This window comes from Pan troglodytes, chromosome 11, assembly GCF_028858775.2.
Source record: "Pan troglodytes isolate AG18354 chromosome 11, NHGRI_mPanTro3-v2.0_pri, whole genome shotgun sequence".
In the NCBI taxonomy this organism is placed as follows: domain Eukaryota; kingdom Metazoa; phylum Chordata; class Mammalia; order Primates; family Hominidae; genus Pan; species Pan troglodytes.
The window spans coordinates 63,004,875-63,031,722 of record NC_072409.2 but is presented as its reverse complement, the minus strand read 5'-3'; the positions used below and the strand labels follow the sequence as shown (position 1 = coordinate 63,031,722).

Sequence of the window (26,848 nt, the reverse complement as noted above, 5' to 3'; positions counted from 1 at the left end):
GACCCCTTGGTCAAGGAGATCCCAAAGAAACCTGAAAAACTAGCTCATGCCATAGCAAGATGAGAGGGTACCCAACATGCCTTATTACACCCTCCCCCTTTGGAGTTTAGACACAAATGACCAGCATTAACATTAAAACAGAGATCATATGACTGACAAAACAGACTCTTTGTAGCAATAAGATACCAAATTTGAACCCGACTCTGATATAGCATCACATGACATAGCAAGACCTAAAGGAAATAAAAGTATTTTATTGTCCAGGTGTGGTGGGTCATGCCCGTAATCCCAGTAATCCCAGCACTTTGGGAGGCCAAGGCAGGCAGATCACTTGAGGTCAAGAGTTCGAGACCAGCCTGGCCAACATGGTGAAACCCCATCTCTACTAAAAATACAAAAAATTAGCCAGGCATGGTGGCGGACACCTGTAATCCCAGCTACATAGGAGGCTGACGCAGGAGAATCGCTTGAGCTGGGGAGACGGAGGTTACAGTGAGCCAAGATCGTGCCACTGCACTCCAGCCTGGATGACAGAGCAAGGCTCTGTCTCAAAAATACGATACGATACAATACAATACAATACAATACAAGTATTTTATCCCAAAATATATTTATTTGATATTTTGAAAAGGCCCTGCAATGTTGTCTCTTGTGGGGGAAGTTAGTGTTCTGTAGAGAATCTCTCCCTTACCAAGTTTTTTCCAGAGAGTCTGACACCTTTTAAGTTCTAATAAGAGACATTCATCATCTATTCACTCTGAAGCCTGCTACCTGGAGGCTTCATCCACATGACAAGAACCTTGACTTTCACTTTTTTTTTTTTTTTTTCAGACAGGGTCTGGCTCTGTCATCCAGGCTGGAATGCAATGGTGCAATCTCAGCTCACTGCAACCTCTGCCTCCTGGGCTCAAGTAATCCTCCTGCCCCAGCCTCTCGAGTAGCAAGGACTACAGGTGTGCTCCACCATGCCCCTCTAATTTTTTTATTTTTTGGAAAGATAGGGTCTCATCATGTTGCCCAGGCTGATCTAGCTAAATTTAAATGCAATCAAGGGAAGAGGACATGTAGGTCAGGATCAAGAGGATTCAAGAAGATAGTTAAAACAATGATAGAAATACAAGTTTTCGGGAGAAATCCAAACTTTCAAGGATGACTTCTAGCAGCTCTGGGAGAGTTTCCTCCTGCAATCCTAATAGTTTAGAAGACATCGGGGTACTTTGTAACATGCTAAACAAAATGCTGAAAAGATGAGTCCCTTGGAACAGAGGTGAACTGGGTAACTTTAGGTAGACTCATAGTTTCCCCTGAAAACATTCCTTCATCCATGATAAATGTAGCGTTAAGCAGCATCCTACATGATTCATATAACTGTAACACACCCAACTAGTTTTTTTTTCTCTCTCTCTAAGAGATCCATGAATCGACTGCCTTTGTGTAAGAATCAGGACTTTTTGCAAGCATCAACTTAGATAATAGATAAATCTGAAGTAAGAGTAGTGATCATGAAAATAAACTGTTTCTACTCTGGTATAAAAAGTAATCTTTTTATTTGCCTTTATCTTTGAATACTCTAAATCTTTATAACAGGCTGCCAACTACATTATTGGGTTTTGGACTTCTTAATTTCTTAACCAGTATTTGCAGGGATACCTTTTTTCAGCATTTAGAATGAAAACCTAAATGCATCGTTAAAATATCTTTATAATCTTGTGATTTCAGTTCTGTTTCTTCATCAGTTGATTAAGAAAGTTAAACTGGACATTCTCACAGGAACTAAATATATAGAATTCCATTAACCTTTTCATTAACGTTTTTCTAATGATAGCCTTTGAAATATCTGGGATTTTTCTATACATGCCAAAATAATATATAGATTCAGATACCAAATACAAATTTTAGAAGTTATATAATCTACATGTGTGTTAGCTTTTAACCAATCATAATTTATTCATGAACACAATTGAAAGAATTTTCCAGAATGTTCATAAATATAACAAATAGCTTTCTTTGGTGGAGCCCTTTTAGAATGTCTGTTCAGCACCTCCCTCCACCTCCCCACCACTTTTTCTGTAAACTGCTGTCCATCTACATAATTAAAGGTTGGATCCTAATGTGATATTTCTGTTTCATGGCCCTACCCCACAACCATAGTCAGTTGAGCCAGGGAAAGCATCAGACCTAGGAATTGAGAACTGGAGAAGAGAGAGAACAAGAGACAGCTGTCCCTCTCCAAATTGCTGACATTTAATGTTGGGAAATTTTTTAAATTGTATTTATTTATTTTTATTGTTTATTTTACTTATTTATTCATTTATTTCGAGACAGATTCTCAGTCTGTTACCCAGGCTGGAGTGCAGTGACACAATCTCAGCTCACTGCAACCTCTGCCTCCCAGGTTTAAGCAATTCTCCTGCCTCAGCCTCCCAAGTAGCTGAGATTACAGGTGTGCACCATCACACCTGGCTAATTTTTGTATTTGCAATAGAGATGGAGTTTCACCATGATGGCCAGGCTGGTCTTAAAGTCCTGGCCTCAAGTGATCCACCTGCCTCGGCCTCCCAAAGTGCTGGGATTACAAGCGTGAGTCACTGCACCTGGCCAGAAATTGTATTTTTAAAATTTGTATATGAAAAGTAGAAAAACCTAGTCCACAGAGAGAAAAGAGAGAGAGGAAGGGAGAGAGAGAAACGCATGAAACCAATTACACAAAGGAGCAGAAGTGTTTAAGTCTTTGGTCCAGTTTGTTCTGATGTTTAGCTGTTTTTCTACCTTAGATTGTATGAGAGTGCCTGTATCCTTATCATAAATTATCTTTGTTTTCATAAGCTATCTCAAATACGTTTCCAGCCTGAGTTTGTCTCTCCAGAACAGTAACTCACATGACAAGTCATGCAAGGCTGTGTGGACTGCATCTCTCTTAGATTTATTGGATTGGCTAGGTGTACTTAACCACAACTCTGGTGGTTGCTGGGAGACACCTCTGGGAGAGTATGGTCAGGGGAAAATCAGGAAGGGAAGCAGTAGTCTTTGCTTAAAGCAACAACTCGCACCAGTGGATTGCTGGGTCATACCCTCTTTTCCTTTAATTTATCCTCCAGTCTTTGGAGCAGAGAAAAGTAAATCATGCTGGCTGCCCAGAGTTTCTTCTAGAGCCAGGGATCGCACCTTGGGTTTCTCCAGATCTCCAAGCCTTTATCACTTTATGCATTATAAGGTGTGAGGGTTCTCTGGATGAATATATTCCACAAAAAGGGGCTCAGTGTCCCATAGGCAAAGCAAGAAGAGAGGGCACTTCAGCTGATCCTGGCCACTGTCTCACAAGTATTTCCCCTCCAAGGCCAGGGAAGAGTCAGGCCTTACTACGGAATGTAGCTTCTTCTGCAAAACACAGCACCTCCTTCTCCCTTAGCCCCAGCTCCTGCATGTATGCTAAGCCATCATTTTATGGCAGATTAAGGGATGAGCCAGTTTGTCACTGAAACAGGATCCTCTACTCCAAGTAGCCTGAGCCTGGTGGACTGACTCCCTTTTAGCAATTCAGAGCCATAAGGTCATTAAAAATAGTTTGCTTTGCCTTTCCCTTGTTAGGCATTCCTCAAACACTTGGAAAATTTAGTCTCATCAGCAAGCTCTAACAAGACTACATTTGCATTTTGTCTTTCTGAAGATTAATTTGAATCTACCCAAAGAAATTAAAATACACTATTGCACTCTTTTTGAAGCCTCATCATAGTCTACGGTCCAAAATCATCACAGCCCCAAATCAGCATAGCATCTGAGAATATGTCTCATCCTACCTCACCGGTTCTTCCACAGCGTCATGATCGTGGCTTCAAGATGACTGGGCTTTAATTCCGGTAAAGTTTTTTTTTTTTTTTTTTTTTTTTTGAGACGGAGTCTCGCTCTTGTTGTCCAGGCTGGAGTACAGTGGCACGATCTCGGCTCACTGCAACCTCTGCCTCCCAGATTCAAGCGATTCTCCTGCCTCAGACTCCTGAGTAGCTGGGATTGCAGGCATGCACCACCATACCTGGCTAATTTTTGTATTTTTAGTAGAGATGGGGTTTCACCATGTTGGTCAGGCTGGTCTCGAACTCCTGACCTCAAGTGATCTGCCCGCCTCAACCCCCCAAAGTGCTGGGATTACAGGCGTGAGCCGCCATGCCCAGCCCAGTAAAGCATTTTTAATCAAAACTTCAGGCTGGGTATGGTGGCTAATGCCTATAAACCCAACACTTTGGAAGGCCAAGGCAGGCAGATAACCTGAGGTTAGGAGTTCAAGATCAGCCTGGCCAACATGGTGAAATTCCATCTCTACTGAAAATACAAAATTAGCCGGGCATGCTGGTGGATGCCTGTAGTCCCAGCTGCTTGGGAGGCTGAGGCAGGAGAATCACTTAACCCTAGGAGATGGAAGTTGCAGTGAGCCAAGATCACACCACTGCACTCCAGCCTGGGCAACAGAGCAAGACTCCAACTCAAATAAATAATTAAAAATAAAAGATGAAAATCTTAGAAGCATCAAAGGGCTAGCAGGATTCTAATGAATTGCCAGCCAGATACAGGAAAAAATGGGAATTCAGATAGGAAAGCTTGGCACTTGGAGCATTTTTGAATTGAGGGCATTTTCCAATTGATAGGTGGCCAAGAGGGTAAAAAAAATCAGTGCCTAGAGCCAGACAAAGTAGGATTTCAGTAAATTATTCTTCACTTTGGACTGGTATAGCTCAAAGAGCTACACCCTAGATGTAAGAATAATACAGATTAACAGTAAACTGTTCCTCTTATGAATTACAGGGCAGTGTGAGAGCAGCAGAATATTTTATGTGACTGAGAGCTCCATAGTATATAAGAGAGGTGCAGAGCTGAACTTGATATTGCTTTAGGAAATAAATCATATAGCAGGGACAGTTGGTCCAGTTGACCTGGAAAATATCAAATCTGAAACTTCAATTAACATCATCCTGAGTTAATAGTGTCCCTAGGAACGTAACTAAAGTAATTTAAAATCTTTTTTGGTGAACAAAACACCAGTCTAGGCTTCATATGATTTGTACATATTGTGTTTAAAAAATTATTTGCCAAAAACAATGTCTAGCACACAATCAAAAGTAACCAGGCATAAATACAGACTAGACACTGTTAATGTAAATTTAAAAAACAAAAAACAATGAAAGTAGACAAAAGTAGACTCCAGAGGCTCCTGATACTGGAATTATTAGATAAATATATAAACAACTGTGTTTGCTATGTTTAAGTAGGTAAAAGTCAAGGTTAAAAATTATGGCAGAAGCCAGGTGCGGTGGCTCATGCCAGTAATCCCAGCACTTTGGAAGGCCAAGGTGGGTGGATCACGGGGTCAGGAGATGGAGACCATCCTGGCTAACACGATGAAACCCTGTCTCTACTAAAAATACAAAATAATAATAATAATAATTAGCTGGGCATGGTGGCAGGCGCCTGCAGTCCCAGCTACTTGAGAGGCTAAGGCAGGAGAATGATGTGAACTTGGAATGCAGATCTTGCAGTGAGTCGAGATCACACCAGTGCACTCCAGCCTGGGTGACAGAGTAAGACTCCACCTCAAAAAAAAAAAAAAAATCATGGCAGAAAACAAGTGGCAAATTAGATATCCTAAAGCTGAAAATTTGATACCTAAACTTAATAATTCAATAAACAAATTATAATACTAGACATAGCTGAAAAGAGAATTAGTGAACTAGGAGACAGGTCACTAAAAGTTATCTAGAATGAAACACGAAGATAAAAAGATGAAAAATACAAAAGAGAAAACAAGAAGCACAGAAAATATCTTGAGAAGGTTTTTTTTTTTTAAGATGGAGTCTTGCTCTGTCACCAGGCTGGAGCGCAGTGGCACAATCTCGGTTCACTGCAACCTCCACCTCCCGGGTTCAAGCGATTCTTCTGCCTCAGTCTCCTGAGTAGCTGGGACTGCTGGTGGCTCACACCTGTAATCCCAGCACTTTGTGAGACTGAGGCGGGTGGATCACTTGAGGTCAGGAGTTTGAGACCAGCCTGGGCAACATGATAAAATCCCATCTCTACTAAAAATAAAAAAATTAGCCAGGTGTGGTGGCACACATCTGTAATCCCAGCTACTCAGGAGGCTGAGACATAATTACTTGAACCAGGGAGACAGGTTGCAGTGAGTAGAGATCGCGTCACTACACTCCAGCCTGAGAAACAGAGTGAGACTCCATCTCAAATAAATAAAGAAAGAAAGAAACTATGGAGCTCTCAGCCACCTAAAATATTCTGCTGCTCCCACACCAACCTGGGATTTCAGGAACTCAATCAGGCTGTCTCATGCCCACCTGCCCAGATACACTATAATGATATTCCTTTATTCCCTCTTTAACATGATCATGTAGAAATTCTGGGTTTTACCTTGCTCCCCAGACCTGATTTCGTGGGCCTCTCTGACCTTCGCTGACAAAATCTATTAGAGAGGGGGAGGGTGTCTTTTATTCTCCATTCTCAGAACTCGGGCAGAACCCTTATCAGGGAGTCAAGTCTTCAATCTTTCCTGATTCTCTCCTTCCTCTTAGAAATTTTTATCTAGCTGCAGGTGAGGGAAACTGGTTTAGTCTCATAATTTGATTCTAAATGTTCTCTCTTATGTGCAGACCACATTCTCAAAGGATGAACATTTGATTCTTCTAAGTGTTTTGCTGTGTCACTTTTTCCCAAAGGCAGTGAAAACCACTGAATGAAATAGGAAAAAAAAAAAACAGAGAAACAAGAAAGCACACTTGAATGGATAGCTCAAGACATTATTTTACAACATATGAAGCCAGAGTTTTTTGTCTTAACTAATACAGTATCCACACACACAAACACACACACATATATACACATTTCCTATACACATATGTATATACACACTATATAGACACATAGACATCATTTTATGCTGCAGGTTTATTACAGCAGAATTTTTCTTTTTTAGAGACAGGGTCTAGCTATGTTGCCCGAGCTAGCGTGCAGTGACTATTCACAGGTGCAACCATAGCCCTCTATAGCCTCAAACTCCTGGGCCCATCTCGGCCTTCCAAGTAGCTAGGACTACAAGTGCCCGCCACCACACCGGGCTTGAATAAGCATATTATTCTTTAATTTTTGGCCTTTCTCACACAGTCCTTTACCAGTTCACAAAAATAGGAAACGATTTAGCAATTAGAGTTATCCCTTGGTATTCATGGAGGAATGGTTCCAGGACCCACCCACCGCCCCACCCCCCCCCCCCGCCCTCCACCGGATACCAAAGTCATAGCTGAAAAGGTGCTTCAGTCCCTGATAAAAAAAAAAAAAAATGGTGTAGTATTTCTATATAACCTGTGCACATTCTCTCACATACTTTAAATCATAACTACACTACTTATAATGCCTAATACAATATGAATGCTCTGTAAGTAGTTATTATACGATATAGTTTAGGAAATATACAAAAAAAAATCTATACATGTTCAATACAGACACATTTTTTTTCCAAATAATTTTGACCCATGGATATGGAAGGCAGGGATACAGAGGGTCAACTGTATTTGTCTAACCCTGTAAGCAATCTATTTTGTAAACGTAACAAAAGGCATACTAAAGGTCAGTCTGCAAGCCCAACCACCTCAAAAACTCAGGAAATTTATATTGGGCCCCCTGAAAATAGTGGGAGCAGGATATTAAGGCTGAGAGCCAAGTCTTGGGTCCTCAGATTCAGAACCTTCAGGAGGATGGGGGTTTTAGTCCATTTGGGATGCTAATTACAAAAATCATGAACTTGGCCAGGTGCGGTGGCTCACATCTGTAACCCTAGCACTTTGGGAGGCCGAGGCGGGTGGATCACCTGAGGTCAGGAGTTCGAGACCAGCCTGACCAACATGGAGAAACCCCGTCTCTACCAAAAATACAAAATTCGCCAGGCATGGTGGCGCATGCCTATAATCCCAGCTACTTGGGAAGCTGAGGCAGGAGAATCGCTTGAACCCGGGAGGCGGAGTTTGTTGTGAGCCGAGATCACACCATTGCACTCCAGCCTGGGCAACAAGAGCGAAACTCCGTCTCAAAAAAAAAAAAAAAAAAAAAAATCATGAACTTATGGTTTATAAGCAAGAGAAATTTATTTGTCTACAGTTCTGGAGGATAGGAAGTTCAAGATCAAGGTGCCAGATGATTGGTGTCTGGTGAGGGACCCTTCCTCATAGACAGCACCTTCACGTTGTGTCCTCACATGGTGGAAGGAGCTAGCTAGCTCTCTGGGGCCTTTTTTTTATAAGAACAGTAATCCCATTCATGAGGGCTTTGTCCTTATAACTTAATTACCTCCCAGAGGCTTCAGTTTCTAATACCACCACCTTAGGCGTTAAGATTTCAACATATAAGTTTGGCGGGGTGGAGAGAAATAAACATTCAGACCACAGCAGAAGGTTGCCCTAAATTCTGGAGTCGGGGAGGGGGGAAGTATCGCAAGAAAACAGGAACACTGAAAGACATGGGCTCCTTCTCAGATCTTAGAGAACAAAAGAAAGAACTAAATGGAGATGTGGGAATCACAAGGCCATAGTTTAGGGTCTCGCAGTGCCATTGGCAACAAAGCCTGAGAGCCTAGGCGATAGAGGCAGAACACCCAGAGGAGAAGCCCCTTCCCCTTGCACCGTGAGCCTGGTGTTTGCAGCTTGGTAGCAGTGGCAACAGAACAATCAGTTCTCCTACAATAAACCAGGGACGGAACAAACAACAGCAGCAGCGGTAGCAGGGAAACAGAATCTGTGTTGGCGTGCAGTGAGCAGGCAGCGTCTGCAAAGTAGCGCTGGCAACCACAACAGAGAGGCCAGCAACAGGAGGAGCAGGAGGAGCGTGAGTCACTGGGGTCTGGGGAGGGCAGCAAGGGAGGAGGGCAGAGGAAAGAGGCTGCTCTCCTGCTGGTAAACATCCCCCAAATCAGCAGAGCAAAACCAGGAAACACCAGAATATCAACCCGTGATTACACAGGCAGATTCCTGGATCCTACCACAGAGCTGCTACATCATAATGTCCGAGTGCGGGGAGGCGGGTAGAATCCAGAAATTTGCATTTTTTTTTCAGGTCAGACAGGTAATGTACCGGGTCATAAGGAGGTTCAGAGGGTGTCACGTCTTACACATGCCTGTGAACACCCAATCATCATGCTTTTGAACTACAAAAGAATCGAGATATTTGCATTTTAAAGAAGTTCTCAAGGGGATTTTTAAGCAGTATTACCCACAGGCCTGAGCAACTGGGAGCTTTGCCCTGAGCCCCGCCTTTTAGAGGGCTCAAGGCTAGCCTTCTTCCAGCCACGCCCCTCAGAGTTAACATCCTACAAGACAAGGGAACATGCCCAGCGGAACCCCATGCTCACCTAGTACATGACACCCCCTACCTAGACCATGCATCTGGTACCCAGGACCCTGGATTCATGCCTAAATGGCATTGAGACCAATTCCATGGCCTGAATGGACCTCTGGCCCAGGCAGCGCCTGTTCTGTGCTGCTGCAGGTGGACCACACTGCATGGTGTGCACAACTCTGGAAGCAAGAGTTCCTCATGGGCTGCTTGGTGGACTTGAGTGTTGAGCTGACCATATGTGGTCTCCAAGCCTGACCCTCTGCAAGAACAGGAGCAGGAAAAGAAGCAGGGGGTGGTGCTCTTCCTTGCCCTTCATGCTCATTTGTGTTCCCAGCTCACGTATGTTAAGGATATCTATTGGCCTAACTAGACACTTGCACATTATTCTTGGCTACATTTTTTAAAGTCACAGGGGTTTTAATTTAGTTAATCTTGTTTTGTCTGGTTTTACTTTGTTTTTAAACACCAGAGAGGAAAAAGAAAGCTCTTAGGGTGAAAATACCAATTATAAAATGAGTGAATCCTAGAGTTTAATTCCTTTACAAGTTTAATCATTTTACAAGCTTTGATTTTTCCCATGGCAGATGAAGTTTTGGAGAACCAGGCTTACATGATTAAGTAGCATCTTAAAATTTTGAATTCATAGAGTTAATTTAGTGTAAGTAGTATCCATTGAGGGTTTTTTACTGTGTTCTCCATTGTCCTACACAGTGAGAGGATCAATAAGATAGGATGAATATCCTCAAAGCAAGGCCATTGGATAATTCAAGTTGTACACATGAAGAGAAAAAAATAACATCTGTGCAAAGGAGTATGTTATTTTAAGTGCTAAAGTGAGAGCCCCAGACAAGGCTAACTGCAATAGGAAATTAACAAATCTCCAAGATCCTCTCCTTCTGTTCTCAGTGTTGTCTTTTCTAGAGGACACACACACTTACACCCCACGCCCCCAGCCCCCAAAGCAAGGGGCTGGTGCTTTCAAAGTTCAGGCACAAGCAAGATTAGCAAATGACACTCTGTGCAATAATGCTTACTTAGCCTGTGGTTAAGGATTTTTTTTTTTTTTTTTTTGAGACGGAGTCTCACTCTGTCATCCAGGCTGGAGTGCAGTGGCACGACCTTGGCTCACTGCAACCTCCACCTCCCAGGTTCAAGCAATTCTCATGCCTCAGCCTCCCAAGTAGCTGGGATTACAGGTGTGTGCCACCACGCCCGGCTAATTTTTGTATTTTTAGAAGAGACGGGGTTTTGCCATGTTGGCCAGGCTGGTCCAGAACTTCTGACCTCAAGTGATCTGCCCGCCTGGGCCTCCCGAAGTGCTGGGATTACAGGCGTGAGCCACCGCAACCGGCCAAGGATTTTTTTGTTTTTCATGTGAGCAAGGAGAGAGATACAACAGTTCAAACTGTTTCCCTTTCTTTCAGTGATGATCCATCCACTGAGCCTTGTCATCTACAACAAGCTCTGCGTTTGTCAGTCCCAGATGGCCTTTGATTGGCTGAGTGTCATCTGTGTTTCTTTCTGGGTGGAATATTGAGTAATAAAATCTCAAAAGAAATTAACTTATTCACACTGTTGTTAAAGCAAGACATTGGTCTCGCCCTAAACTTCCCATCACACAAGCCTAAGGCATCTGACTCAGTACTTACAACTGCCCTGAGGTAATGTAGTATCTGGTTCACTTTTTAGCCAATGAAGCATGCTGTGGAGGACAAAAAGCAGCAGAGGCAGGAAGCAGTGACAAGGAGTGAGCTGGGAAATTCCAGCTGCCCTCCTGTCCTACTTACAAGGAATAGGTATGACTCATTTTTAAGATGCAAACAGATGCTGACTTGGCTAACAAAATCCTATGCAAAATGTAACCTCTCTAAGACCTTGTTTCCTTTCCTGGAAAAAATAAAACAGATAAGCTATTATATTTGGACACCTGGATACTATTGTTAAGTACCGGTTTAAAAGAATAGGCATACATGTATTTGTTTTGAATATGCCCTTTCTTATGTCCTTGAAGCCGGCCTTCTTCTGAACCGTATCTTTCTATCAAAGACAAACTCTACAAGAAAAACCTCCACAATCCAGGCTTGGGGTGTGCAGGTGTGTGGTGATCTGCTCCTTAGAGATATGTGGAATTTTCCGGTAAGGACGCTAATTAGTATATCCTCGTGTCCACCACCACATAGGATTCCAAACATCTGGTTTATAATCCTGGCTCTGCACTAAATGGTTATGTGGCCTCAGTTTTCTCACCTGTAAAATCAAGAGGTTGGTCCCTTAAGATTTCTCTCCCTTCTCACTTCTTTACTGTTTTATAATTCTAGGACTTAAAAAAATTGAGAATGCATACCTATCTTTTCCATTTACTTATCTACCATAAGAATGAATGCTTATATGGGATACAACATTTTGTGTTTATCGGTTTTCCTTCATTGCAGGGAGAGGAAGGCATGACTGGGGTAATACTGGGTCAAGGATAAGATACAACATGTATTAGAGTTAACAACTATTCCTCGCTTACCTCATTGGGTTGTTACAGTGATCAAATGAGATCGCATCCTTGAGAAGTTTATCATGTATTATTAGTCTCTATTAAAATGTGGTTAATATTACTAGTAATAAAAGTGAACATTTATCTAATAAACATTGGTCAAACACCTTCTACATATCAGGCACTATGGTAAATATTAAAAAGACACTGATCCTGTTTTTTCAGGCTCAAAGGAAGTCAAAAGAGCTCGGATAAATTGATGACAATATTTACCCTTAAAATTATTTTTTTCCTTTTTGAGACGTTTGGGCAGAATAAAGGCACAAATTGCTACATGCTATTTTCTTTCTCTATTTTCAAGTACTATGCATCTTTTTAAGTGCCCCATTCTAAACCTGAAGAAAAAAACGACATATCTAAGATTCTGCAAAAGCTCAACTGATTTCAGGCTAGGTGAAGAAATAAAAGATGCTACAGTCTATTAACTGTTGGGACCAAGTATAGTGGCAAGTATTTAATGGGCTCCCCAGCACTGACGAGTGAAAATGGATGATGATAACCTCACTGCAAAGGGTAATAGAAGACTGACCTTGGGCTATGAAAAATGTGTTCTGTAGACTTGTGGCTGCAATTTCAGAGCCCATGATACCCCTTTCTCACTTTATGCTTCAGTAGCAAAGCATTTACCGGCTTTGAGTTCTTTTAATATAATATGCTGTTTCAGGCCTCTATACATTTTTTTTTTTATTCTCTGTACTTAGCCTGGAACAAGTACAGTTGACTCTGAACAAGTCAGGTTTGAACTGCATGGGTCCACTCATATGAAGATTTCTTTCAACGAAAGCTACCCCGAGTGTGCCTGCCTTTCCTGCTTCCCCTTCCACCTCCTGCACCTCTACCATCCCTGCCACCCCTAAGACAGCAAGGCCAGTCTCTTCTCTCTCTCCCCCTCCTCCTTCAGCCTATTCAACTTGAAGATGACAAGGATGAAGAGCTTTATGATGATCTACTTCCCCTTAATGAACAGTAAATATAGTTTTTCTTCCTTACAATTTTCTTAATAGCATTTTCTTTTCTCTAGCTTACTTTATTGTAAGAATACAGTGTATAATATATAAAACATACAAAATATGTGTTAATAAACTGTTTATGTTATTGGTAAAGCATCTGGTCAACAGTAGGCTGTTAGGAAAGTGTGAGGGTAGTCAAAAGTTAAGCTCAGATTTTTGACTATGCAAGGGTCGGCATCCCTAACCCCCAAGTTGTTCAAGGTCAACTATAATTCCCTATTACTCCTCACTCTTCCTCCCTCCTTCCTACTCTTCTTCCTTATCCCTTCTCCTTCATTTTCCCCACAGGCTAACTGCAACTCAGCCCACTTCATTTCCTAATTTTTCCTCCTCCCTGCATCCCCCCGAGTCTTTGTGAGCTGCTCTTCCCTTCACTCCTGCCAGCCCTATGGCATCATGGCATTATCATGGTGTATGGAGAACTTCTATCTTATCTGTTTCTCCCACTAACCCAGTGGTTTTCAACTGGAGACAATTTTGCTCCTCAGGGGACATTTGGAAAAGTCTGGAGACATTTTTAATTGTCACTTCTGGGGAAGGGGGTTGACACTGGCATCTACTGAGTAGAAGCCAAGGATGCTGCTAAACATCCTACAGTGCACAGGACAGCCCCTCACAAAAAAGGATTATCAGGCCCCAAAGGCCAATAGTGCTAAGGTTGAGAAACTGCACTAGGCTGAGTTCCTTTAAAATATGACCCTATTCAGCCCTGTTCCAGCAGCTCCACAGACAGTGTCCAGTGCCCAGTAGGAAGGAATCCCAACAGTTTTAATATTACATTTGAAATTTTAATTGAAAAACTCTTCTGACAGCTGTATGTTATAACTAATAAGCAATATGACCACATACCACAATTCAAAGGAAAACCAATATCCAGAGGTAAAGGTGGCTTACACCCATCAGTCTTTGACACTTCCTATCTAGTTCTCTGTATTTCTTCCCTTTCTCCTTTTCTCTTGTCCCTGTGCTCACTGTCCCCCTTTACTGTCATGTTTGTTTGAATTCCACTTCAAAATGGGAATTTGAACAGAGTGCAATAAATTGTCCCACATTTGTTTATTTTAGGAAATCATTGCATTTAATTTTAACATTTAAACATATCAATTAGGCCAGGGGCGGTGGCTCACGCCTGTAATCCCAGCACTTTGGGAGGCTGAGGCGGGCGGATCACGAGGTCAGGAAATCGAGACCATCCTGGCTAACACGGTGAAACCCCGTCTCTACTAAAAATACAAAAAATTAGCCGGGCGTGATGGCGGGCGCCTGTAGTCCCAGCTACTTGGGGAGCCGAGATGCGCCACTGCACTCCAGCCTGGGAGACAGAGCAAGACTCCGTCTCAAAGAAAAAAAAACAAAAAAAACTTATCAATTACTGGGTGACATGCTGTGCACTGCAAGAAAAACAAAGATAAATAGGAAACTGGGACTATCCTAACTGGGGGAGATTTCTGTAGCAGTAGAAAAGTAGAGGAAATATAGTTTTATTTCACTAATGTGATTAGGGAATATCTCATGGAGAAAGTCTTCGATTTAGGTCTTCACACATGTTTCATAAAGAATGTTAACACACCACACATAGGTAATAATGTTGTCTTTCCTTACCTGGCATCATTATGAGGGCCACTTTTTGGGGCAATGATTCTTAAATTTCAGCAACTCCTGGAGGGCTTGTGAAAGAAAGCACAGATTGCTGGGTTCTGCCCTCATAGTTTCTGAGGCAGTAGGTCTTCGGTGGAATCAGAAAACTGGTGTTTCTTTTTTCTTTTTTTTTGTGACGGAGTCTTGCTCTGTCACCCAGGCTGGAGCGCAATGGCGTGATTTCAGCTCACTGCAACCTCCGCCTTCCGGGTTCAAGCGATTCTCCCGCCTCAGCCTCTGAGTAGATGGGAAACAGTCGCGCGCCATCATGTTTTTGTAGAGGCGGGGTTTCACTCTATTGGCCAGGCTGATCTTGAACTCCTGACCTCAGGTGATCCGCCCACCTCAACCTCCTGAAGTGCTGGGGTTATAGGCGTGAGCCACGGCGCCTGTTTTTTTTTTTTTTTTTTTCTAATCAGAGTTTTTGCTCTTGTCGCCCAGGCTGGAGTGCAATGGTGTGATCTTGTCTCACTGCAACTTCTGCCTCCCAGGTTCAAGCGATTCTCCTGCCTCAGCCTCCCAAGTAACTGTGATTTCAGGTGCCCGCCACTACACCCGGCTGATTTTTGTATTTTTAGTAGAGGCGGGGTTTTGCCATGTTGGCCAGGCTGGTCTCAAAACTCCTGACCTCAGGAGTTCGGCCTCCGAAAGTGCTGGGATTACAGGCATGAGCCACTGTGCCCGGCCTAGAAAACTGGTGTTTCCAACAAGTCCTTTGGTGCTGCTGGTGCTACTGCGGGCCTTCTGAGGAGACTTTGAGAACCACTGCATCAGGATTATCAGCCTGGTAACTCCTGGCCGAAGAAATGCACACCCTTCATTTGTCTAAAAGAAAGAATTTCCAATATTCATAACGAAAACACAACTTGTGGGTTCTCCAAGCAGGAGAGGAAAAATCATGTTCCAGTCTATTCCTGTAACTAATGAAGGGCTCAGGTTTCAAAGGTAAGTTAATTGTCAGACCCACTTTATTGTACCCAGTGTCCTTGGGAAACATAATTATTTATTGGAAATATGTCACAACTAACATAACATTCTTAAAAATTTGTTAAATTAGAAACAAAATATTGTATTTGCTGATATGTTAAAACATAAGGGCCTAACATTTAGAATTGCACTTCTCATACTCACAACATGTACTCAAAATGCTGTTAACATCTACTTTGATGATTGTTTTGGGTTTACTTGAATCTAATGTTTCCATTTAATAATTCCTTTTTTTTCCCCTTTCCTTTTTTCAATCAATCCTTTCTCTTTTCTATGTTCTATATTCATGTTATCTTAGAATTCCATTTTGGCCTTCTAGGTTCTTTACTTCTTCCTCCAGCCTGTCATTTTCATGTCTTCAGTGATTTCTCAGACTTCTCACAGAACGTTAACCATTTTTGTGCATCTTGAAACTTTTAACCTTTGATATGAAGATAAATGCTAATAAATAAATGAATATAATTCTTATGAATACATTATGCACAATGTTAAATTCAAAATGACTGACGTGTTTCATGCTGTGTGCTATAGATTTGCTAAACTTCATTTCAAACAGACTAAATAAAACACATGGAACTACATGCACTTTTTGTGAGCAGCATCTTCATACCTGTTGTTTGTTAATGTCAGCAATTATAAGCTTATAGGTGTGTTTTTCAAGTGATCACTGAAAATAAATGTGGTATGTCTATTGGCAGAACCACTCACACCTACTAATTATTTGAAAAACGTGCTCAAACACACAGTAGTGCCTTCTAGAGAAAGCATAGTATAGTCCTCCCTCATTTCCAAGGACAAGAATTCATTTCTTTAAGCTTTCTTCACGAAAGAATGCAATAAAAGAGGAGGAAACTGGGACTTGATTGAAGAAATATCTCTACTGGGAGCATGAACTAATAATGAGTGACTCTAAGAAATCTCTCACAGGCATTTTTATTTTTGGCTTTTGTTGTTGTTGTTTGGTTGGTTTTCATTTGTTTTTTATTTTTATTTTTTATTTTATTTTTATTTTTTGAGGCAGAGTCTCACTCTGTCACCCAGGCCAGAATGCAGTAGCGCTGTCGTGGGTCACTGCAGCCTTCGCCTCCCAGGTTCAAGTGATTCTCCTGCCCCAGCCTCCTGAGTAGCTGGGATTACAGACACCTGCCATCATGCCCAGCTAATTTTTGTATTTTTGTAGAGACGGGGTTTCACCATGTTGACCAGGCTGGTCTTCAACTCCTGACCTCACGTGATCTGCCTGCCTCGGACTCCCAGCTGTTTTTTTATTTTTTAATTTTAATTTCATTTTTTATTTTTTGGGGGACAGGGTCTCACTCTGTCACCCAGATTGGAGTGCAGTGATGTGATCTCAGCTCACCGCAACCTCCGCCTCCTGGATTCAAGCGATTCTCCTGCCTCAGTCTCACGAGTAGCTGGGATTACAAGTACACGCCACTACCGCCCAGCTAATTTTTGTATTTTTAGTAGAGATGGGGTTTCACCATGTTAGCCAGACTGGTCTTGAACTCTTGACCTCAAGTGAGCCACCCACCTCAGCCTCCTAAAGTGCTGGGATTACAGGCATGAGCCACCACGCCCAACCTGTTTTTTATTTTTACCATCACTAAAACAAAGGCAGCACATGCAATTGTCAGTGCTATTTGGCATCTTAAATTAAGACTGAAGACTGCAAAATCCATTTCCTGTTTTCATCCCCTGCTTAATATGAATTTTTCAAAAGACCACTTCCCCTAAGTTACAATAGGAAAATTAGAAATTAATTTGCTTTATCACAAATGGCTTGCATGCTGAGGCATTGTTTAAATGTGTCTGGTCCTTTCTGATTTTTATAACCTAGAGCTGTAAGTCCTGTCATTTCAGTTTACACCATAGTTTTAGGGACACAGAAATTTAAAAGCGAATGTCTGGAAGGCTCTCTGGAATGCTGGCCTACTTTGCACAACTGAGGGGCTATTGTTCAAATCTTTTCTGTAGTAGACATGTTAATATATCTTGGGCTCTTTCCAGAAGTTATTCTGGCTAAAGGACATCCGAAGCACATCTGAGTTCTCATTCTAATAAAGAAAAGAATGTAGTACCAAGGCAGTAGTTGCTTTCTCAGCTGTCTTTACCTCCTCCAATGTTTTACTGGAAAAACCTCCTCATTTATTCATATTTATATACCAATCATGACATCTATCTGGTGATAACCATGTGCTAGGTTTTGTAAGCATTATTCCATTTATTTATTTATTTATTTATTTATTTATTTTGAGACAGAGTCTCGCTCTGCCACCCAGCTTGGAGTGCAGTGGCGTGATCTCAGCTCACTGCAACCTCCACCTCCAGGGTTCAAGCGATTCTCCTGCCTCTGCCTCCTGAGTAGCTGGGATTACAGGGGCACACCACCACACCTGGCTAATTTTTGTATTTTTTGTAGAGATGGGGTTTCACCATGTTGGTCAGGGTGGTCTCAAACATCTGACCTTGTGATCCCCGCGCCTCGGCCTCCCAAAGTGCTGGGATTACAGGCGTGAGCCACTGCACCTGGCCTATGTTAAAACTACCTTATGAGCTAGTTATTAGCGCCATCCTCATTTTATGTATGAGGAAATAGAGGTTTGTAGAAGTTTAGTACCTTGCCCAAGGTTGCACAATTAATGAGTGATCAGGGGAGGATTGGAACCCACTTTTGACACCCGAGCCAGAGCCCTTAGGCACCAAGCTGGGCCACCATTCTCCTTACTTCTTTTTTTCTAAGTGTTCTCAATAAAAGTGACTTGCAATTTGCTGATATGGAATTGGAATTCCATATCCTATAATCTGTCAAAAGATGGTACAGAGACAAAAGGATAAAAGGAAGGAGGAGGATAAGAAAAACATGAGCTCTGCCCTGAAATAATGGAAGACTGGACACACATGTTAAGCAACTGAAACCCACACATCAGAACAATAAAACCAGTGCCCTAGGTTCTAGGTAAATGTCTGTGGAACTAAATGTGAGATCAAATAAGATCTAGAAGCACTAAGGGGGTCTAATTATGGACATGAACAGCATTTGTGAAAAGTTTGTTAAGAAAATATGGATTTCTTCTTTACAGTAGTAAACTGTAACTCTCCACACTACTTCCCCCATCATCCAAAAGTTCCAAAGGTCATGTGAAAATTGTGAATATTAAATAAAGGATCCAGCTTAAGAAACCAATTTATTACAGTGAGAACTGTCATAATTCAACTAAATGTTTATTGAATGTGCACTATATGTATGCACTGCACAGCAGATATTTTGAAGCCTTAATTTGTTCACAATATTGGCAGAAATTCCTAAATAACTATTCACACTGTAGTCAGTATAAAAACGGTAGTCCATGAAAACACATTTCTAAGCTTATTTCTCTAAATTGGAAACATTTTGAATTAGGGTAAGAATTTGTGAAATAAAGTACCCATTTATTTCTGCTATTTAGTGTTTTAAATTTAAAGCAAGCTATGTCTTCTTCAAAAACATAGTCTTTAACATTGTTTTCTGAATTTAGTATGTTTAAAAATATATGAAAAACCAAAATGGGCTATGAATTCCCATATGTCACAGTTAACTCATTCGAACCTAGAATCTTCTTCCTACAGTGGAAAACTATAAAACTCTCTCCTTTTAAATAGTCTTCACTATATTTGAAAGTTTAAGAGATCACATTTTATCATCATAAATACGAAGCACTTGATTCTACTGACAAGCCATTTTTCACAATGTTTATTAATAAAATGATCTTAAAAATAGAGAACCTAGGCCAGGCACAGTGACTCATGCCTGTAATCCCAGCATTTTGGGAGGGAGATCACTTGGGGGAGGGGGGCAGATCACTTGGGGTCAGGAGTTTGAGACCAGCCTGGCCAACATGGTGAAACCCCTTCTCTACTAAAAATACAAAAATTAGCCAGGCATGGTGGTGCATGCCTGTAATCCCCACTACTTGGAGGCTTAGGCAGGAGAATCGCTTGAACCCAGGAGAGAGAGGTTGCAGTGAGCCGAAGTCGCACCACTGCACTCCAGCCTAGGTGACAGAGAGAAACTCCATCTCAAAAAAAAATAATAATAATAATAATAAAGAACCCATACACTGTTTCTCAACCTGAAAACATTTTTATCTTGGCAGAAATCAACAATATCATAAAAGAATGGACTCATGAAATGAATTCTATTTTTCAACAATCAATACCTATAACATCAAAGGGCTAAGATAAGCACAAATTTTAGAAAAGATGGTTATGCACCATGCAGATGTGCATATGAGAAAGGGTTCTACAAACAAGTGGGACAGAGGTAGGAAAAGAAGGTCATTTTTGTGGATGCCTGGTAGTGCTATTTCTTTTTTAGCTCATGACTAAATATATTGCTCTTTACTTAAAACACCTCAATGGTTTCTCATTGCCCGCATTATAAAATCCAATCCCTTACCATAGCTCTCAACGACCCGAATGGAATTCACCTCTCCAACTTCATTCCCTAGCATTCTCCGAAATACTCCCTGAAATTTTGTCATACTAGCTTTCTAGTATGTAGTGGTTCTCCAAATAGACCATGGGAAAAACTGCAAGGACTTTCATCTAGCGAATAAAAATCTGGTTTATGCTCCTTGTTTTTACATGCAATTTTTCCTAACTGAAACAGCCTTCTTTAACTATTCCACCCTCAAAACCAAGGCTAAGAGAGTCTTCTGTGAAGCCATCTCAAACCACTTTCCCAAAACCCGCTACACTCTTTCCTTTGTGTCAGACAGTATTCCTTTTACATTATTTATTGCGCTTATTACCCACTTAATTCCCTTTTAAGTTGGAGAAGTCGTCATGCCAGAGTCTGTGACTTAGTTATCTTTGCATCTCAGGCTCTAGCACAGTTTCAGACATATCATAGAAGTTTGATAAAACTTCAGTGTTGTACTGATGTTGAATCTTATGTAGACATAAAACGTACATTTGAAAATCATCTCGGTCAGGTGCGGTGGCTCACGCCTGTAATCCCAGCACTTTGGGAGGCTGAGGTGGGCAGATCACAAGGTCAGGAGTTCGAGACCAGCCTGACCAACATGGTGAAACCCAGTCTCTACTAAAAATACAAAAATTAGCTGGGCGTGGTGGCGGGCCTCTGTAATCCCAGCTACTCAGGAGGCAGAGGCAGGAGAATCGCTTGAACCCAGGATGTGGAGGTTGCAGTGAGCCAAGATCCACCATGGCACTTCAGGCTGGGTGACACAGCAAGATACCACCTAAAGAAAAAAAAAAAAATCTCTGTATTTCAATAGTTATCATTTTTATTTTTATCTTCCTACAATATCTATATATATTTTCCCTCTGTTCCACCTTCTCTCATATCAGAACTTTTTGCTTTTCTAATGGGTATATTCAGCTGGCTTCATTGTACAGCATTATAACGGCTAGCAAAAGAACACAATCTGTGGAAACAGTTAAGCTCACCTCTTTTTTTTTTTTTTTTTTTTTTTGAGACAGTCTCACTCTATTGCTCAGGCTGGAGTGCATTGGTGCTATCTTGGCTCACTGCAACCTCCACCTCCCGGGTTCAAGTGATTCTCGTGCCTCAGCCTCCTGAGTATCTGGGATTACAGGTGCCTGCCACCATGCCCAGCTAATTTTTGTATTTTTAGTAGAGACGAGGTTTCACCATGTTGGCCATGCTCGTCTCAAACTCCTGACCTCAAATGATCCATCCACCTTAGCCTCCCAAAGTGCTGGGATCACAGGTGTGAGCCATCACGCCTGGCCAGCTCACTTCTTAAGAAGTAAAGTTGTCCAAAATTTTAAAATTATTAAATACGTGTATGTGTGTATGTTTGAGTACAACTATTATTACATAATTTGGAATGGAGGAGTGAGCTAAAGTTATGTTTCAGTCATGAATCGAGATCTGTCCCACAAAGGTTATCACAAAACTACCAATAAAATGATAATGAATATTCACCCAAATGTCTATTAACTTCATTAGTTTGTGGATACAAATAATGTCAAATTTTCAGTTAAATTTGGACTTGTGGATGGGCACAGTGTCTCACACCTATAATCCCAGCACTTTGGGAGGCCGAGGCAGGCAGATCACCTGAGTTCAGGAGTTTGAGAGATGCTGAAACCCCATCTCTACTAAAAATACAAAAAAAAATTAGCCAGGCATGGCAGCACACACCTGTGGTCCCAGCTACTTCGGAGGCTGAGGCAAGAGAATTGCTTGAACCTGGGAGGCAGAGGTTGCAGTGAGCCGAGACTGTGCCACTGTGCTTCAGCCTGGGCCACAAAGCGAGACCCCATCTTAAAAAAATAATAAAAAATAAATAAATTTGGACTTGCTCTTGAAGGATTCCAGGTCCTTTCAGACTGTTCTTTCTTCCCTGAGTTGCCCAGTGTGGCAGAATCACTAAGGAATGTCTTACAAATCATTCGTGGTCATCACACACCGACACCTACATTGGTGCTGCTGTTAACAGTGCCAGAACTGTGCTGACACTGCACCTACCTCGCTTTTGTCTTTTATTTTGTTTTTGTTTTGTTTTGTTTTTGCCCTCCCAAGATTGTTTCCAGTCAATAATGTTCACAAAGAGAGACAAGTGAAAGAATCTGCTCTGTGTGTTATGCTCTCCTTGGGGGTTCTCAGAAATGGTGGACAGCAGTGAGAAGAATGCAAAAAAAAAAAAAAAAAAAATCAGGGGCCTGGGATGTAGGGTTACAAAGACAGTGAAAAACACATTTTTTTCTCTCTCCTTAGAGTGACATACAGGGTGAATTTATCAGGGTTAATTTCAAGTATTAGCTGCCACACTTTAATATTTCTTTCACTTTCACAGACCCTCTGTCCTTTGGCCTGTACTGGAGTCTGACTTGTCCAGCAGCACATTGTCCTCGTGGTGAATTCTCTTATCAGGTACTCCCTCTAAGACTTCATAAAATTGGTCAGCTTGTGCTCCCACCTCCAAAACATATACACCCCAGCCCCAAATCCACCAGACATACCTGTGTACATCTGAACCCCAGTTGTGAACTACCCTTAAGTTGTTCACTTTTTCTTTTGGGAAGTTTCTCAATATCCTCTTTTTTTTTTTTAATTTTATTATACTTTAAGTTTTCGGGTACATGTGCACAATGTGCAGGTTTGTTACATATGTATACATGTGCCATGTTGGTGTGCTGCACCCATTAACTCGTCATTTAGCATTAGGTATATCTCCTAATGCTATCCCTCCCCCCTCTCCCCACACCCCACAACAGTCCCCGGAGTGTGATGTTCCCCTTCCTGTGTCCATGTGTTCTCATTATTCAATTCCCACCTATGAGTGAGAATATGCGCTGTTTGGTTTTTTGTCCTTGCGATAGTTTGCTGAGAATGATGGTTTCCAGTTTAATCCATGTCCTACAAAGGACATGAACTCATCATTTTTTACAGCTGCATAGTATTCCATGGTGTATATGTGCCACATTTTCTTAATCCAGTCTATCGTTGTTGGACATTTTGGTTGGTTCCAAGTCTTTGCTATTGTGAATAGTGCTGCAATAAACATATGTGTGCATGTGTCTTTATAGCAGCATGATTTATAATCCTTTGGGTATATACCCAGTAATGGGATAGCTGGGTCAAATGGTATCTCTAGTTCTAGATCCCTGAGGAATCGCCACACTGACTTCCACAATGGTTGAACTAGTTTACAGTCCCAACAGTGTAAAAGTGTTCCTATTTCTCCACATCCTCTCCAGCACCTATTTCCTGACTTTTTAATGATCGCCATTCTAACTGGTGTGAGATGGTATCTCATCGTTGTTTTGATTTGCATTTCTCTGATGGCCAGTGATGATGAGCATTTTTTCATGTGTTTGTTGGCTGCATAAATGTCTTCTTAAGATCAGTAATTACAAAGATAGACTCCTAGGGAAGTGGAGTATCATCTAACTCTAGGCCACCAAACTATCCAAAATTCAGCCATGAATCAGAGGTGAATCCCTTCACAACAGTAATTGCCATTGTAAGAAATATGTTAATTATTAGCATTTGTAGCTTTGCTAAAGAGCATTCCCATTAAAAAGGCCAGAATTTGAATTAGACATTCATTGTAAAATTAAATGACAAGAAGGTCATGAAACCATATGCGTTTGGTTTTCTCTGTCTAGTGAAACATAATTCTTCTTTTCTCTTAACATTGGCAAATTTTATTGATATAGTTGTTCCAGGAACCTTATTCTTTTGATGGACGGCTCTGGTTTGAGCAGTTTTCCTTCTGCCACTGTGCCACATGTAAATATTAACTGTGATGTAACCTACTCTATAAACTGAGGTTTTAAATTCAAGAGCTAATTTTAATCCTGGTTATGTCAATGAGATTTCATTGAAGATAAACATAGCCTGCTGAATTTTTATGTCAATAGAGTGAAAACAGTAGAGTATATATGCAGTTACCAAATTAGAAAGAAATTTTATTTGTTTGTTTGTTTTTGGGTTTTGCTTTGTTTTTGTTTTTATTTTTGAGACAGTGTCTTGCTCTGTCGCCGAGGAGGGCAATGGCATGATCTCGGCTCACTGCAGCCTCTGCCTTGTGGGTTCAAGCAATTTTCATGTCTCAGCCTCCCGAGTAGCTGGGATTACAGGCCTGGCTTTTTTTTTTTTTTTTTCCTGGTATTTTTAGTAGAGATGGGGTTTTTCCCTGATGGCCAGGCTGGTGTCAAACTCCTGGCCTCAAGTGATATGTCCACCTTGGCCTCCCAGAATGCTGGAATTACAGGCGTGAGCCACCGCACCCAGCCAGAAAGAGGTTTTTTAATCCCTCCACTTTGAATTCTCCGGTCTTCCAATGTTACAATAGCTCCTCTTTGGACAAAGTATTGGGATAAAGGTCAGATATTTCAGATGACCAAATGGAAAAAAGCACTAAAGCAATTTTCTAGCAAATGTATCTGAAATATTATTCATTATACAGTTTGGGTATCCACAGTGATTGAATTTACTAAACCATTTATTTTGTGTGGTTACGCTTTGACATTATAGGTTAGATCAAAATGACACACAAGAGCAACAGAAGGCCATTTGCTCAAAGTACATGTGTATTTATCTTTCTGCTCTAAATGCTTCCAAATATTACAGTTGTTGAGGGTAGAGCCAGTTGAGGGTTTTGTTTGTTTGTTTGTTTGTTTGTTTAAGTTAAGGAACAAGGTAGAGCAAGTATTCACCCATTGTCCTGAGAGAAGAGCATAGGCCTTTGGTTTTTTTCCAGGAGCTGAGTAAATCTGCCCATATCCTGATAAGCAGAGGTTTTTCTTGGGATGGAGGTGGCCCAATCTGCCTAAAGATCCCAGTCCCTGAACTCTGGACAATATTCAAAATGAAAAATTATAATCATGGAAACTAAAGTACAAAATTGGCAGTGTCTTTGAGGACAGGTGATGCAGGGCTACCACCTGGGTTTAAATGTTTATGAGAGAGGGCTTGTGTGAGCAGGTGACTAATGCTGGAAGTTCCCCCACCCTAGGCACCTTAGCATAGTAGGTGGACTTGACAGCACAAAAGTGTAAACTAAGCCTGGCATGGTGGCTCAAGCCTGTAATCCCAACACTTTGGGAGGCTGAGGCGAGCAGATCACCTAAGGTCAGGAGTTTGAGACCAATCTGGCCAACATGGCGAAATCTCATCTCTACTAAAAATTCACAGATTAGCCAGGTGTGGTGGCACGCACCTGTGGTCCCAGTTACTCGGGAGGCTGAGGCATGAGAATCACTCAAAACCAAGGACGGGCAGAGGTTGCAGTAAGCTGGATCCCACCACTGCACTCCAGCCTGGGCAACAGAGTGAAACTCTGTCTCAAATAAATAAGTAAATAAATAAATATAAATAAATAAATAAAAGTGTAAACTAAAATGTGTTGTTCCCCTGGGACCCAACCCAAGGCCTGGTCAAGGACCCAGGCCAACCAGCCCATTCTAGTAGCAGTGTAGACTGCATGGAACCAATCTTCATTTATGATATCAAGTAGCAAGAAGCAACAGCTCAGACCTAACACCACCATCACCATCACCATCTTTGAACTGGGATTTTTACACTATTTGGAGGAGTGGAATCACAACAAGGAATACTAGATTCTTGCTAGTAAGTCTTATGGGGGCTAGAATGGTCAATTCAAATAATTTTTAAAAAATATATGAACATATTTATACCCTAAGTTTGTACATCAGGACCTACTGTTTATATAGTTCCAAATAATCTGTTATTTATAGTTATCTTGTTTTTTTCCTTTTCTACAGGCTAATTGGATCATTTATACTAAACAAATAATTGCATTATTATCAGGGAAGAATTTGTGAAGTTCTAAATAGAAGGTGGAGAGCATCTATTTACCAGTGTTAGCTTTTTAATGCTCTGAGGAAAGATAATTGGTAATTGGCAACTCTGCTTTTTTTTTTTTTTTTAAAAACCTACTCAAACATTTTGATGAAGAAAATTTTTTTACTAAAAAAAGGGAGGGACAATAGCAAAAACAGAGATAAATAGGCAGCTTTATTGATTGACTTTCTATGTATTAAAAGCATCTCTCTGACTCTGCAGGTAAGTATAAATTTGTGGTTATGCATAGGAAAGCTTAAGTATTTCACACATAAGGTCAAGTACTCAGATGGCCATAGTTTGCAAAAGGGCCACATGTACATTTGAATTCAAAATATAAGTATCTGCTTAGATAAACTTTTAATTAAATGTTTGTGATGTTTGACTTTTCCTTGCCAGATAAATAAAATCCACCCGCTGACTAATTAAGTAGAAAACTTGAGCACTGAGACAGGACACAGAAAAACAAAAATAATTTATCCAGTGATTTTGCCTTTCTTAATGAGGCCAGGATATGTTACAGGGGGTGAATTTGCTTCAGATTGAAACGTTTGAAGAGTATGAACCACCAAAAACACAGATTCAACTCATGTAAGACTCCACAAATGTACACACACACATATTCCTCAAAAACATCAGACATTAAATGTCTAGGGTTTTAAATATATATCAGTTCTTAAAATGGCTCCACAGAAATGACAAATCCGAAAATCTAACTAGTGGCTAAGGCCTCTATTTTATGACTCAGACTTTCTGTTCTTGTCAGAGGAATGGAAGGAGAGCAATACCTTTTAGTTTAGTTTCTCTCCAAACCTACTTATCAGCTAAGATTACAATGAAGGTCACAATTATAAAATGGTTGAATTCTCTCTATTTTAGGCAGTGGAAGATATACTTTGATTGTTTTATTTAATTTCCTTCCCAGGGAAAAGCCATTAATGC

The 26,848-nt window shown here is 41.1% G+C and overlaps 2 long non-coding RNA genes and 1 other non-coding gene across 3 annotated transcripts in view; 1 reads left to right on the top strand and 2 right to left on the bottom strand.

Moving 5' to 3' along the window:
• Positions 1-14,831, bottom strand: part of LOC129135942 (uncharacterized) — a 57,555-nt gene extending 42,724 nt beyond the window's left edge. Inside the window, exon 1 of the long non-coding RNA XR_008537056.2 lies at positions 14,539-14,831. This is a non-coding gene — a long non-coding RNA (uncharacterized LOC129135942). The remainder of the gene's footprint in view (positions 1-14,538) is intronic.
• Positions 8,600-12,925, top strand: LOC134807662 (uncharacterized). The gene is made up of 3 exons (XR_010148683.1): positions 8,600-8,871; positions 11,071-11,177; positions 12,628-12,925. It is a non-coding gene; the product is annotated as an uncharacterized LOC134807662 (long non-coding RNA).
• Positions 9,099-9,202, bottom strand: LOC112204489 (small nucleolar RNA U13). Its single transcript, XR_002938131.1, has one exon. It is a non-coding gene; the product is annotated as a small nucleolar RNA U13 (small nucleolar RNA).
• Positions 14,832-26,848: the final 12,017 nt, after the last annotated feature.